Below are 15,463 nucleotides of genomic sequence, written 5' to 3' on the forward strand. Positions count from 1 at the left end.
CTGCTGTATATCCGGCATAAAGTTTTGTGCAGACCCAGGCAACTGTAATTTATTCAATAACCTGGGTTTAGCTCTATGGCATAGAGCCAATATCAAAGTAAGCCAACAATTCTTTATCTCCCTAATAAGTAATCCCTTAGAAAGTTTCAGGCTTGAGCCAGCAATGGCCAATTTTTTTCGCAGATCATAGAAGCTGTGTAGATATGAATTAGGGGAGATCCCCAGCTAGGAATGGGGGGGACGGGGAAACGGGACTGTTAGAGAAGAATGTCCATACTTTATTTTTCATTTGGCATCCAAGGTTATCCCTTTCCTTGTTTTCTGTTCCTGCTTTCTTGTCAGCCCCAGAGCCAATTTTTTTCCCTTCTCTGCTTGAGTTTTCCTATGCATGTGTTTACCTCTGTTAATACAACAGCTGTGGCTTTTCAGATGAAGCATGAAGAAATCAATTGCATTTCTGAAAAGAAAAAATCCCAGGCTATTTCCCTACTACAGTAGGTCCCATTCAGATGTATACAGAGTTACTGATGAACCAATTGTGCAAATATAGTTGTCTCTTTAGGAACAAATAATCAGATTTGAGCATCAAGCTGTAAACAAAGGTAAGTCCTTCCATTTCTTACAGAGAATAATTTCACGTGGTGGGACTGGCTGTCCTTTTACTGTATATCCTGACTGCCAGTTTTCTAGTTCCCAGGATAAAATAGAAGTCACTCCCCCCACCTTTTTTTTTCCAAAACACATTTCAAGATTGTTTTTAAAAGTCCTCTAGGGCTTTAAAATACAATGCTAAATAATTGTTTGATCATCTAAAACAGCCAACATCTGGGGTTTGTTTTGTTTTGATGTCAAAAAGGTCTTTGAATCCATGCTGGATTTGGAGCTGGATATGGGTATCCTTTCTGAGTTCTTCCCATATTGTCCACCATCCTTTAAAGAGATAAATCTGTATACATCCTTAATCTGGTATGATGTTTTTATATTCCACTTTTTGTTCACTCATTGAATGTTATGGATGTTACTATTATATTGGAATAAAAACCGGTTGGGCAATTCATATTTTTGCCTCAAACTACTCTGAACTTTTAACTGAAACATTTCAAACAGAAATTTCCCAGCCAACAGCACTCTTATTTTAACCTCCCCACACGTATCTCATTTGGATCACATAAGTGGATTACACAACCTGAACTTGTTGCAAAATCCCACCCACATTATTTTAATAATTACAGGGTTGCTGAAGTTCCATACTTGACATTTAAGTTCTGAGTGATTGGCAGGAGAAAACAATGCTCGTCTAAAAGTAATGTGATTTTTGATATCAGGGATCATTGTTGTGGATGAAGAAAACAGCCTTTTTTATTTTTAAAGAAAAGATGTTTCAAATCAGAGGATGTATATCATTATTGTCCTCTAAAATGAGCTTATGTGACATCTTTCTGAATAATAGCCCACTCTTAATATGAAAGCTGTCAAAAGATTGGCTGAAAGACTTCTGTTCAATTCCCCTGGGATTAATCATTTCTTATGCTCCCTTGCTCTCACACAGCTGTATAAAATATGACATTGATTCTCCCTAAATTTAATTTCCTCTCAAGTGGCTTTTGATTTGTTTCCCTTTGAAAGGAAAAATATGGTAAATTCACAGCTTCCTTTGTTATGGGATTGTTAGAACCAATTCATATTTGAGGGTTGAGGATAGGCTTGCTTCCAACTCATTGACACTGTAGACACCAAGGATACAAAGGCATGTAAAGACCATCCATACCTTGTATATTGCTCTGTCACCACTGCTTTAAGGTGTTTAAATTTAAACTAAATTTAAGGGAATTTCCTTAAGGGACAAGAGGAAGTGCCACCACCAAAGCAACAGTCAGATAAAAGGGGTTGAGTCTAGGGGAAAAATGTAATGTGAGCAAATATTTCACACAAGCTCTTTCCTAGATATCATGAGGATAAAGCGGGGCGAACACATTCAGACTTGCCAGATTCTATTACTACAGCTTTACAATAAAAGTAGTATTGAACTATTGGCATTGGTTTCCTAGCCTGATTTGCTTTGAAGGACTGACATGCATGGAAGTTTCTAACTAGCTAAGATTGGCTCTGAACTATAATTAAGCGTTCTGTTTTCAACGGTCTCATCTCAGTGGAGTTTGCCAAGGACAAGGAGGATAAGTCTATCCTGTAGTCAGAATGCTTCACCTATTCTTGGCAAGAATCAGAGCTCAGGATTAAGAATTATAATATAAATATAAACTAATAAGATTATTTTAGTGATGAGATTATGGAGCATTTGTTTTCTAAGATTTTTGAATTGAAATGAGAAAGATCATCCTACACTACATATGTCTCCCACCAAGCCCAGAACAAAACAAAACATAACCCAAATATCACTATATTTTTTTCATACATTGCCTTTTATTCTTCAATATAGGTTAATGGGTGGTGCTTTCATCAGGACCAATGAAAACAGCATTTCTTCAGAACTCCTTATTGTGCATAATGTTACAGAAATAAGAATGTTTAATCCTAGTTTAGGTCAAATATATAAACTGTAACATTTCAGAGTCAAAATTAGTCCCAAGAGGAAAATTATGCACTGGAAAAGGAAGACTAAGTGTTAGGCGCCAATTGTAAGAGTTAAATGTTTATTTCTCTGGTCCTGAAACATTTTTAAAAAATGATTGCAAGGATATTCAGTCTGGAGCTTTCCCAGGCTTGTAAAAAATGTGGAAGTCTATTTTTATACAGGTGGACATGTATGGCTGGTATCAGCATCTGCCAACATTTAGACTGTTACTATTGCCTAAGCTCCTCAGTACAACATCCTGGTGATGACAGTTATGCCTCTTGTGCTTGCCTACAGCTTTGGCACCTAGATCTATGGATGGGGACTTTAAATTTTGCACAATAACCCAGGTGATGTAGAAAGGTCTTAAATGGCATTCTTTCAAACACCATGGGCCATGGTGGCGGGAGGTATTTGGGGGGAAAAAAGAACTACTTTGCTCCCACCTATAGTACCGTATATAGTTCTGCAGTTTGTTCCTTCCAAATACTTTTATTCTCACTCAAGTTTAAGTTTCAGAATTATTTTTAATTGGTGGGAAAATGCAACTGGGAAGAAGAAAAAATCCAGCAGGAATTGATTTGCACTTTTCTGCATGCTTTTGCTGTATTTTCTTACAGTATTTAAAGCTAAGCCCACTAACCTAGATAACCTGCAAGTAACACATTTTAAATACATGGATCTGCCTGCTTTATATTTAATTGGTCCCTGTAATACATCTTGTTCATTCTCTTACTGGTATCAGAGTTAAACCACTCCTGCCGAGCTCAGTGGAAGCCCCAGGAAAACCCCACAGCTTCTGCCAAAACAGAAAACAGATTCCAACTGATTCTGCAGCCAGAAGTCCATTTAAAGTCCAGCCAGAAAAGAAGTACTCACATGCAATTAACACTGATGTATTTTGATATTTGGTGAACATATTTGCAAGGGTACAAAAATAGCCTTATTATGAAATATAAAATTCAACTTCTAAAATCATTATGTGCTTTTAACAAGCAAATCTGGTTCTCAGATTTATAGCCTGATCCAAGATAAGTCACTGTAATTAGGAAAAGGGAAAAAGAGAAAAAGGAAGACAGTTCTGTCCACAGAAGATATAATGAAAACATGGCACACACTGAAAGTTGCAATAGGGGATGGGAATTAGATGCTGAGGAAAATAAGAGAGATGAAAGTGGAAGGATAAGAGTGAATATAGATGGCAAAAGCTGATTTGCGAAATTCCAATTATTTCAAAGCAACTTTCTCAAAGATTGCATGTGCCTAATTCAGTGTTTCTCAAACTTGGCAGCTTTAAGATGTGTGGAGTTGAACTTCCAGAATCCCCCAGTTGGCATGCTTGCTAATATATGCAATTAGAATGGAGAACTTGCCTGAAGAGCTGCATCACGACATACCTGGCAGAGATATTGTACCTCAGTGGAAAGGCTCTTACTTTGTATTTGAAATATAATTTCATTTTTCATAAAGTAAGATTATGAAATATAGAGAAGCTAGATCTCCTGTACAATATACATTCTAATGCAAGATCCTAACTGGAATCCCTAAAAGATTAAGATCCAGATAGATATAAGTCCTAGTATTTCTTTTCCTGCATGAGGGAACTACGTTATGTTGGTGGATCACAAGGCAGGTTGGGCTGACACAGCAAAAATAGTAGTACCAGCCATGATTGCTTATACTTATGTCATATATTTCCAGAACCTGCCTAAATTCCTACCCCTTTTGATGGTGCTCAGCTTGCCCACTTTGAAGTTCCCAAAGAAGAGTAGTGAAAATGGTGTTCTTGAAAAGGCAGAATCAAGTATCAATGTACAAATTTGATTGATGACCTCAAGTCAAGAACCTTATTTGCTCAAAGCACAGTGCATTACATACAGAATATCTAGATGTGTTGGTGTCATCTTCCAAGAGGGATCTTTTTGGCATGAAAAGTGTTATGTGGATTTCCCTTCCCACATGCTGCAAGATGAACAACAATAGTCTTAACAACCCACTCCTTTTCTCTCAGTGAAATCAGCTCGTATAATTCTTCCAGTTTGAGTAGTTCATCATATCACCTCCTCAGAAGAAGTCTTCTAAAAATTGATGGATCAAATATTGTATTATTCAATATTAGCATTCTAAATGTGACAGTATTTTTTGTTACATACTGTGTTTTCTTCATATCTTCCTCCTATGAACTGAAATAATTCCTAGATTCTGGGACAAATCCTTAGCTTAAAGAAAAATGCATCTCTTTGACAAGTCTAAAAGCAGCAGTTACTTAAGAAAACTGATTTAGCATAAATGTATGCGTCCACGGAAAGGATCTGCACAATTTGTTGTGAACTAAATTATGTTTATCCATAGTTCTCTGGTTGTTTAAAAATGGTTCTGCGCAGGTCCATTGTGTTTAGGTTTAGGTCTAGAAAAGGTTTAAAATCTTGCCTAGGAGATATAGGTAGAATGTCCTGTTCAATGTATTTTAGCCAACATATCTGGGTCATTCCATGTCAAGTGGTCTGATTTCAGAAAAGTGCCCAGCTCGACCCTCATGGATTTTGATGAAATTTGGTGTGAACATGCACACATGTCCCCAATGAACATTGGTAAAGTGTTACATTTGCCGATGCAATACTTATGGATATTTAGTCATTTGTGTGACCCCATACCGCAGCCTTCTACAGTATGATTCTAAGATTTCAGCAACTTTGAGACATAATATCTCTGGCAATATTTTGTTGAGAAAAACAAAACTTGGCCATCTTGTACAACTTGTTGTGCTCTATTAAACAAAATAATAAAAACATTCCCATGAGCGATCACCATCTAGATAATTTCAAGCAAAGTTAGCCAAAAATGACCGAGGTGTGAAAAAAGAGTAAAGTTTGGCTTTTTATATCTCTGGAAGGAAAGGTATGAGAAACATGAAACTTTGCGCGTAATAACTTAGCAACATAAGGTTTTTAATATAAAATTTCATTCTCCTACTGCTTTCCAATAGTTCACAAATTGTGTGTAAAGGTGACGGTTTTTGTAAAAATGCCAAAAATAGAGTATTTTCAGCCCAATTTTATAAAAAAAGACATTCTGGAAACTCTGTTAAATCATTCTTATTAGAAAGATCATGTTTCAAACCCTCTAAAAAAGGAGGGTTGGTGTTTCATCTCTGATGTATAAAGCCCTAAAAATAGGGACAAATTTGAGAGTGTTGCTGTGGCAGCTTCACATGCATTCTATTATTGTTTCGTCTTGTTTGTTTTATATAGATATCATTACTACTATTATATTGCATTGGTTCATGGTGACATTGTCACTACCAGTTCAGGCACTTAACCCAGCAACCTCATCGCCATAGGGGGCATGTCTGATAGCCATGCAATACCAGCCACGGGTAGGTTTCTTGGTTCAGGATCCCAAGCCTGTAGTTTGGTTTCTTCCTTGAGGTTCCAAAGCCTTGTGTGGGTATCTGTCCAGTTCCCAAGCCGGCAATTGGGCAGCTTATCCTAGGTTCCCAAGCCTAAAGTGGGTATCTTATATGTTTCCAAGCCGAAGTCTATACTGTTCGTATGAACTGCCAAATTCCAACGATTGCCTATTTATTATTAAATTTACGTTCTTTAGCGTCGCTTCTGGGAATTGATACTGTTGACCTGACAATGTAACTGAAGGCGCTGGAACTCCACAAATAAGATGTGGTTCTGGAACCCGACAAACATCTTGTCTTTCAGGCCAATAAAATGGATGAGCAGGGCCTCGCGGATGCATAAATGTTAACTAACACGTCATTTTGTTTGATCGAAATTTCCACGATTTTGCCTACCCACCATTTTTTGTCATAAATGCAGGCAACATAACAACTGAGAAATATGTCAGTCAATTTTAAATTCGGATTGACGGTATTGGACATTTTGGCCACAAAGTTAATTGTGTCATTTGAAACTTTGCTGACAGAAATCGAATTTGAATCAACTGCCACAAACTGATGATGATCTCTTGAGCCAGCTATTGTGCTGCTGACTTTCCATCTTTCTTCTTGCAGTATCCTGCTTTCTTCGATTTCTTCCTCTGGAACATATATATATTTAAGTCCGGGAATGTTTCTCTCGCAAAAGTTGAACAGATCTGTCGGTGTCAGTATTTGGTCGGTTGATGGTCGCTGGAGGCTGGCTTGAGCAGCCAAAGATTTAGTCGTGCCACCAACTCCATCACATGGTGATTTGGTGAAACAAAATCAAATGGTGAAACATACACGGACTTAAATATATATATGTTCCGAAGGAAAAAATTGAAGAAAGCAGGATGCTGCAAGAAGAAAGATGGAAAATTAGCAGTATAATAGCTGGCTCAAGAGATCATCACCAGTTTGTGGGAGCGCCCACGAGCAAACCGGTAGTGGCAGGAATTGAAACCCATACTGGCCTCGGTGTACAGTCATGCTGGCCAAACCATGGAAAATGTCATCTGAAAATGCAGACTCTCTTGACTAAGAGAGATGAGCACCAACCCCTAGAATCGGACACACTTGGACAGGGGAAACCTTTAGCTTTATCTTTAATTAGAAAGCATTTAACCTTGAAAGAAGAACTCAGTGAAAATTACATAAACACTGAGTATTTCCCCAGTATCAGCAGTTAATACCTGCTGAGATTTCCGTGGCACACCTAAAATAAAACTGTTGTTAGCCAATTTATCTGTCAAAAGAGGTGCTCAGTGAGATAATACTGCTACTACTTTTAACAATTAATGGCAGAGCTGAAATTTCAGTGAGGAAATTCCTATTTTATAGCTCAAATTCCAACAGGATAATCCTCAAAAGTAAATGCCACTGAGTATAATGGTGTGAACCCACTAGATAAGTGGACCAGGTTCGCAGCCTTAAACCTTAAGCTACACTTCAACTTTTGTACCTATATCAGCACACTGGATTGTTTCCATGCATGGATATGTTTTCTTAAATCAGAATGATTAATTTCCATTAATCTTACTGAAGTTAATTGGTCTTTGACTTGCACATACAAATCAGCTTAGCATTGAAGTGTAACTCCATGTGTAATCCAGAAGTCTTATAATCAATTGAAGAAATGCCATTCAGTTGAACTGTATGTGGATGTCCTTAAACATAAATTAACGGGTTTCAAAAATTTTCTACCCCTCCCCTACCCCTCCCCTATCCCTGCCTCCAGCTTCTCTAAAAAGTGTTTGAAAGAAATAACCAGATCACTTTGTACTTGAAAAAGATTCCAAAGGGCTTTTTTCTTTCTCTTTTCAGAATGAGGACATTAAACAATGTTTCTTTGAAAATTATATATATATTTTAAAATAGCACTTTGTAGTGTAGAAAGCCCTTCTGTAACACTTATGGCATGTATTCTCTAAGTAGCTCTGTTACTTGCGGCAAATGAAGGAGCCCAAGGCCACCTAGGTTTACTTCACGACTTAGCAAGGATTTGGATGTAATGGAATTTATTTTTGTAGGAAACCACAAGAATTTCAAGATCATCTCTCTCTCTCTCTCTCTCTCTCTCTCTCTCTCTCTCTCTCTCTCTCTCTCTCTCTCTCTGTGTGTGTGTGTGTGTGTGTGTGTGTGTGTATGCATCTATGTGTTATAAAATGAACATTATGCATTTAATCTCAGGCTTCAAAAGGATCTCAAACCGAGCCCACTGGTTACACGATTCATTTTGTTGTGAAGATGTAAACTACGCACAGTGTTAGGGGAAAAAAGCAGCAATCATTTGAATATATCTTCATGAATCAATTAACACAATAATACTAGGCATGGAAAAACATTTGGACAACCAATTGCACATTTGTCAATTCTATAAATACAGAATCCATTTCTATGTTTTGCCATGAACTGCAGAAAAAAACAACAACAATTGAGCTAGGGGTGTTCAGTTTTTAGCCTCAGGCCACAGCAGCTTCTTCAAACACTTGGATAGCCCCATATCTTTTTCAAAAGTGGCTTCTGGATTACAATTTTTAATATGACAGGAAGATAAAGAAACATAATGTGAATGATATTATTTGCATTTAATGTAGTATGGTTCAGTGGTGAAATCCAAATATTTTTACTACCGGTTCTGTGGGCGTGGCTTGGTGGGCATGGTGTGGCTTGGTGAGCGTGCCTTGATGGGCATGGCAGGGAAAGAATACTGCAAAATCTCCATTCCCACCATATCCCCACCATATTCCAAGGGAAGGATATTGCAAAATCCCGATTCTCTCCCCTCTCCTGGGGGAACGATATTGCAAAATCTCCATTCCCATCCCACTCTGGGGCCAGCCAGAGGTGGTATTTGCCGGTTCTCCGAACTACTCAAAATTTCTGCTACCGGTTCTCTGGACTGCTCAAAATTTCCACTACTGGTTCTCCAGAACCTGTCAGAACCTGCTGGATTTCACCCCTGGTATGGCTGGTTACTATTATCCTTCTTATCTTTTATACTATCTTCTCCTATTGGTATTTTATGATTATATTACTTTCTTGTTTGTATGTCCACTGAGATCTTATGCACCGGAGACAAATTCCTTGTATGTACAATCACACTTGGCCAATAAAGTATTTTATTCTATTTAAATTATTGAAATATTTTAAATTATCATCATTTCCATATTCAAATTCCATTCATTTTTGGAATGCATCCTTTAGCAAGTCATTCAAAGCACTTGGCCTAAAAAAAGATTATATGCCCTCCCTCAAGTTAAATGAAAATGGCATCCTTCCAATTTCACTCTATTCTGCACTCTTTGACCTTTTCAGCCCTGCCACAATCTTGTGATTTATGAAGTTAAAAATCATAAACTTATAAATGTAGAAGTAATATTTTAGGGTAGGCTATCTCATCCAACACCCAATGTAGGGGATTCAGAGTGAGAACATCTTCAGAAGATGACTGTTCAGATTCTGGCTGATTCCCAGAACTGGTACCAGTAGTGAACTACTCTTACCATTAGAGTCATTTTTCCCAATGTTCTACCAAAATTAACTCTTATTGATGGAGAAGAAATCCATGTATGCAGACTTGTGCAGACACACATATTGCTGCATTTATTTCAGTCCCTATACCTACCCACCTCTGTATTTCCAGTGCTCCTCATTACCATATTTCTGCTAATTCCTTTAGATGCATTCCAAATTACAAGGCCAAAGCTATATTATATTTTCCAAAGTACTTGTTGTGGTTGTTTTTTTTTATACCAACAATAACAAGAGGGAAAGAAGAAAGCATCATGTGGCCTAAAACACAGCAGGAGCCAATTGTTTCTCTGGCTTTCTCTAACTCATTCATTTAAACAAACAAAAGACTCATAAATCATCGCCAAGTGTGGTTGCCAAGACACCGCATATCCCCTGTTTGGCCTACTTGCCATGCTGAAAAGCAATGCCATCACAATCTCTGCACAGACTGATGAAACCTTGCTATGGAGAAGCCTCTAGCCAGACAAGCTCTGCTTGTGCTGATCCTCAAAATCTAATATTAAATAGACATTGATTTTATTGTGGCATTTCTCTCCATAAAGTTTTTGCTGAACCGTTACTGTTTATTAAGGAAAAAAATAATAAAAAGGATTTTGCTATTAAATGCTAACAAAGGCTGTTACTTATTTTATATCAGCACTTTTCAATGGCAATGTGATTACTGTGCAATAAAGGCCAAAGACAACTTTTAAACACCAATATGAAAGGAATGCAGAACTTTTTGAAGCAATAAATCTCTGAAAACCTCTAGTTTCTTTCCATTGTTTTCTTTGGCTCCTTTCCATGTCTTTGAATCATTTACTCTGACAGCTCCCACGTTGGCCATTTTTAAAGATTTTTTCTCTTTCTCTAATAAGTCTCAAATCTTTCACATGGCGTCTTTCAGGTACCATACACCTTAGCAGAATCAATATAGAGCTTCTTGTTGTAAATAAAAAGAGAGGCAAATGTAGTTTGTGTTACTATAAGTTGCCTGCTGCCCAATAAGATATACTTCCATCAGTATCTCCAAATAAGTTCCAAACTATCTGGAGGATACTAAATTAGAAAAAGGATCAATTGAACATTAACAGATTAAGAAATCAGAGCATCTAGATGGCATGCATTTGACCTTCAAGAAATGTGAAATTATGCTAACAAAAGATATAGTAGTATATCTAAGCCATGCTATGTATCTGAGGCCTGATGAATGTAACATTGTTTTCTAAACAAAAATTCAGAGAAAACCAGCAAATTAGGAGCTCGTTGGCTTGATGTCTCTTGCAAGTAGAAAAAAAAAGCTCATAAAAATCAATTTGCTGAGTGAGCAACTGTAAGGCACAATTTGAGTAATAAGTTCAACCAAATCCATTGCTTCTCAACTTCAGCAACTTTAAGCTGTGTGGACTTCAAACTCACAGAGTTCTCCAGCATGGAATTACATCCACACAGCTTAGAGTTGCTGAAGCTGAGAACACTGACATTGTCAATGGCCTCTTTATTAATGGGTCTGCCAGTATACAAGCAAAACAAATGAAACAAAAGTCACTCTTTTTGAGAACCCAGAGTCCCTGCCTATTCTCTTAGGGAAAGTGCATGGTTTCCCATGAGCCCATGTACCAAGTGAGTACTGATAAGGCTTGATTGCATCAATGGCCTTTCCTGATTGGCCAGACAACAGGAGGCATAGCTTGAGTACAATAAGTATTTGGGAAATGTGTTCTATGCTACTAGATCAGGGGTCAGCAACCTGTGGCTCTGGAGCCGCATGTGGCTCTTTCACCCCTCTGCTGCAGCTCCCTGTCACTCAAAATATGCGTCACAACCGCCAATGTGCGACACCCACTGGCACACAATTTATTGAGCTTTTCAACCCCCGGTAGGCCAACCATGGATAAATCCAAGAAAATAAAAGTTTCAGAAGAAACGTTTAATTCATCTACATATGCTAGTTTTCTGGCCGCTCAAGAAATAGTCAGGCACGGGAAGGGTTTTGTGGCTCCCAGTGTTTTCTTTTCTGTGGGAAATGGGTCCAAATGGCTCTTTGAGCGTTTAAGGTTGCAGAACCCTGTACTAGACCTTAGTGGATTATTTTAGTCACACTATTGAAGGAGCATCGTGATCAAATTAATATTGGCTATTTGCTTTTGTTATGAATTCCTTATGCTACTATATATTTGTTAGTGATCAAACCAATATTTACTGTTTGATATGAAATACTGCTAGAAATCATTTGTTAGGAATTGAGCTTTGTTATTGGCTTTTGCTTATGTTATTGTATACTGTCAGAAGTTAGTTGTTAGGAATTAATTGTAGCTTAGTAAATTGTAGTCTTGATAATGTTGACATTAGTGCAAAGCTTGTTATCTTGCTTCTGTGTCTTTGCTTCAAAGCTAGGCACCTCCTTGAAAATATAAAAGAAATCATTACCGAGGAATATCAGGCCCCATAGATAAAGGAACCAGAGTAGGGAGCTCCTTGCCTCACAGATAGTACCACAACAGGGAGTTACCTGAAACCATTCTGCTGAATAAACAATTTGGCTAGGGAAGGAACACCCCCCCTCCCAAGGATGCTCCATAGATAAGTGGGGCAGAGACAGGGGCCTGAACAAAGAAACCTTTGAAGATAAAGACCCACATTGGTAACGAACCTTTGTCTTTGATTGGGTAAACTTTGTCTCTAACTGAGTAAAAATGTGTATAATACTCTGGGCCACTCTCGCAGAGGTGTGGCTATTTCTTACATGCTTTTGCCTGTGTGTTTTGGAAATATTTTCACACAGATTCTTTTTGCTTTGGCCAAAATAAAAAGCTGATACTTTTGCAAGCCTCGTATTGAGTCTCACTCTCTTTGGTGGCTCGGTGACTCGGTAAACGCCTGGGACCTTACACTATCATTCTTTTTTCTTGGAGCGTTGATTGGGCTAGTTTGGAATGCAAAAATCTGGACAATCACTAGATGGCAGCCGGTAGTGCAGAAATTTCTAACTCTTGGTCACCATCTAGTGAATGTTTGGAGTTTTGAATATTTCCCCAGGTTTGACTAAGTTAAAATATTTGCACAAGATAAGTGATTGTTGAGGGTACTTTATTTCAAAATTAAGTTGGGCTGTTCTGAGTTCTGACCACATTTTAAAATCTTCTTGCCAAGTGGCCTGACCTGGTTATCCTACTACAAATTGACTCATCATGAATCAGGGGTGAAATGCTCCCGGTTCAGACCGGATCGCCCAATCCGGTAGTGATGGTAGTGATGGAGGTGGGTGGTTCAGAGAACCGGTAGGAAAAATCCCTCCCCCCCCCCTCCTGCATGCCCAGCTGAGCTGCGCAATCGTCAGAAGCTTTTTAAAAAAAAATTTAAAAGCATTTTTTCTACAACCGCTTCGGCCGAAAAAATGCTTTTAAAAGTAAAAAAAAAGCCTTTGATGATCATGCGGCTCAGCTGGGAGGTTGTAGAGGTTGTAGAAAAAATGCTTTTAAAAGCCTCTGACGATCCAAGCTGACTTGCCTGATCGGCAGAGGCTTTTTTTCTTTTTCTTTTAAAAGCCTCTGACGATCCCAGCTGAGTTGCTTAATCGGCAGAGGCTTTTAAAAGAAGCTGGAATCGTCAGAGCCTTTTGAAAGCATTTTTTAACAACCTCGTCACCAAAGAGGTTGTAGAAAAAATGGTTTTAAAAGTAAAAAAAAGAAAGATTGGCCATGTTCACCCAGTCATATTACCTCCCCACCAAGCCACGCCCACAAAACCAGTAGTAACAAATTTTAGATTTCACCACTGCCATGAATTGATTATTATTGCCAAATATGCTGTCTTTTTGCAAAAATCATACATACAGTAATGTTTGAACTTCCAGTGTACCACAGTTTACTTATGTTTCATTGATTTCAGGGGGTTTAAACTAAGTATGATTAAATCTGAATCCACTCCAATTTCTTCATTGGCTGTCAGCCTTAATGACTAACCCTACTATGATGGATTTGGCCCTGTTTTAATATTTTTTTCTTTCAAAAATTTATTACTTTTTCTTGCTGCCTTCTCAAAATGCTATATTGAAAAATATTCTAATAATAAATCAATTTCAATTGAATCATGATTTAATTTTGCTGCATCATGCTTGTGATATTGCCTTTAAAGACTGTAAAGATGTTCATAGGAAAAACTTATCTCAGAAGAATTATATATTACCTAATGAAAGAGCATTTTTTAAAATAGTCAATGTATCCTTTGATATTTTGGATCATGTGACCAGGAACACCACCTTGTCTCTGAGATTGTGATCATTGGGTAAAATAAATTGCTAATATATTCTGCTTCATTAAAAGGATGAGCCAAAACTGCCTTAAGTTCTTTGAAATAAGCATTTTCCTCTGACTCATGACTATTGGAGGAACATGTGAAATTATAGGAGAAAGCATTCCAGTAATGTTGACCCCCAGGGATAGAGAGTCAACATCTGCAAGATAACAAGCATGGTATTACGATTGAGGTCTTCTTCCTTACACAAACATATAAAAAGAGCGGGGCTTCAATCATAATGCCATTGACATTGACCTTCCCTTCTGGATGCCCACAGGGTTTTCTAATGGATACTTCTAACCCCTAGAATTCATTGCAAGGGAAGCCACATTAGGTCATCTCTACTTAACAATATATTTTTTTTATTTAAGCAAGCTTCTGGCATTTTAATTGGTTTGTTTTCTGAAATCACTCTCAGTCTCATGAGTGTCATTTTTGTTTACATTAATGTTATTAATTCTTGCATTTGAACTGATTAAATCTTATTCTTCAGTTACAATTCTGTATGTTATTTTTTTAGCTCACTTGAATTAGTTTGGGATGGAATGGAAGGAATTAAATTATAGGAAAAGAAAAATTACATGTTCATACTGTGTCACTTATAGGAATCTCATTATTAGAATGATGTGGTTCCCATCTTCAAAAAAGGGAAAGAAAAAAAAAAAAAAACCAGACCCAGGATACTGCAGACCAATCAGCCTAACATAATACCTGGGAAGATACTGGAAAAAAATAATTAAAAAATAGATCTGTGAACATCTAGAAACGAATAAAGTTATAACTAGTAGCCTGTTTGTTAAAACAGATCATGCCAAACCAATCTTATTTTATTCTTTGACAAATTAGTAGACCAGCAGAATGCTGTGGTTTTAGTATATTTAGGCTTCAGCAAGGCATTTGACAAAGTAGACTACAACCTACTTCTTGATAAGCTAAAAAATTATGGGATAGACAGCATCACTACAGGATGGATTTGTAACTGGCTGACAAACTGTACTCAACAAGTAATCCTTAATGATACTACAACTACATGAAGGGAAATAAGTAGTCGGGTACCACAAGGATCTGTCTTAGGTCCAGTACTCTTCAATATCTTCATAAATATCTTAGATGAGGGAATAGAAGGGGAACTCATCAAATTTGCAGATGATACTAAATTGGCAGGAATAGCCAACACCCCAGAAGATAAGCTCAGGATCTTGACAGACTTGAACAATAGGCCCTATCCAACAAAATGAAATTTAATGTGGAGAAAAACAAGGTTATACACCTGGGCAGGAAAAACCATAGGTGCAAGTACAGATTAGGTGAAACCTGGCTCAAAAACTAACTGTGAGAGGGACCTTGGAGTCTTAGTGGATGATCACTTAAACATGAATTAGCTGTGTGCGGCAGCAGCCAAAAAACCTAATACAATCCTTGGTTGTATAAACACAGGCATAGAATCAAAATCACGTGAAGTATTATTATCACTTTATCAAGCCTTAGTAAAACCACACCTGGAATACTGCATTCAGTTTTGGTCAGCACATTACAAAAAAGATGTTGAAACTTTAGAAAAAGTGCAAAGAAAAACAGCTAAGACGATTAAAAGCCTGGAGACTAAAACATATGAAGAATGGTTGCAGGATTTGGGTTTGGCTAGT

The sequence above is a fragment of the Pantherophis guttatus genome, chromosome 3, assembly GCF_059756535.1.
Source record: "Pantherophis guttatus breed Tessera chromosome 3, ASM5975653v1, whole genome shotgun sequence".
Taxonomy (NCBI): Eukaryota; Metazoa; Chordata; class Lepidosauria; order Squamata; family Colubridae; genus Pantherophis; species Pantherophis guttatus.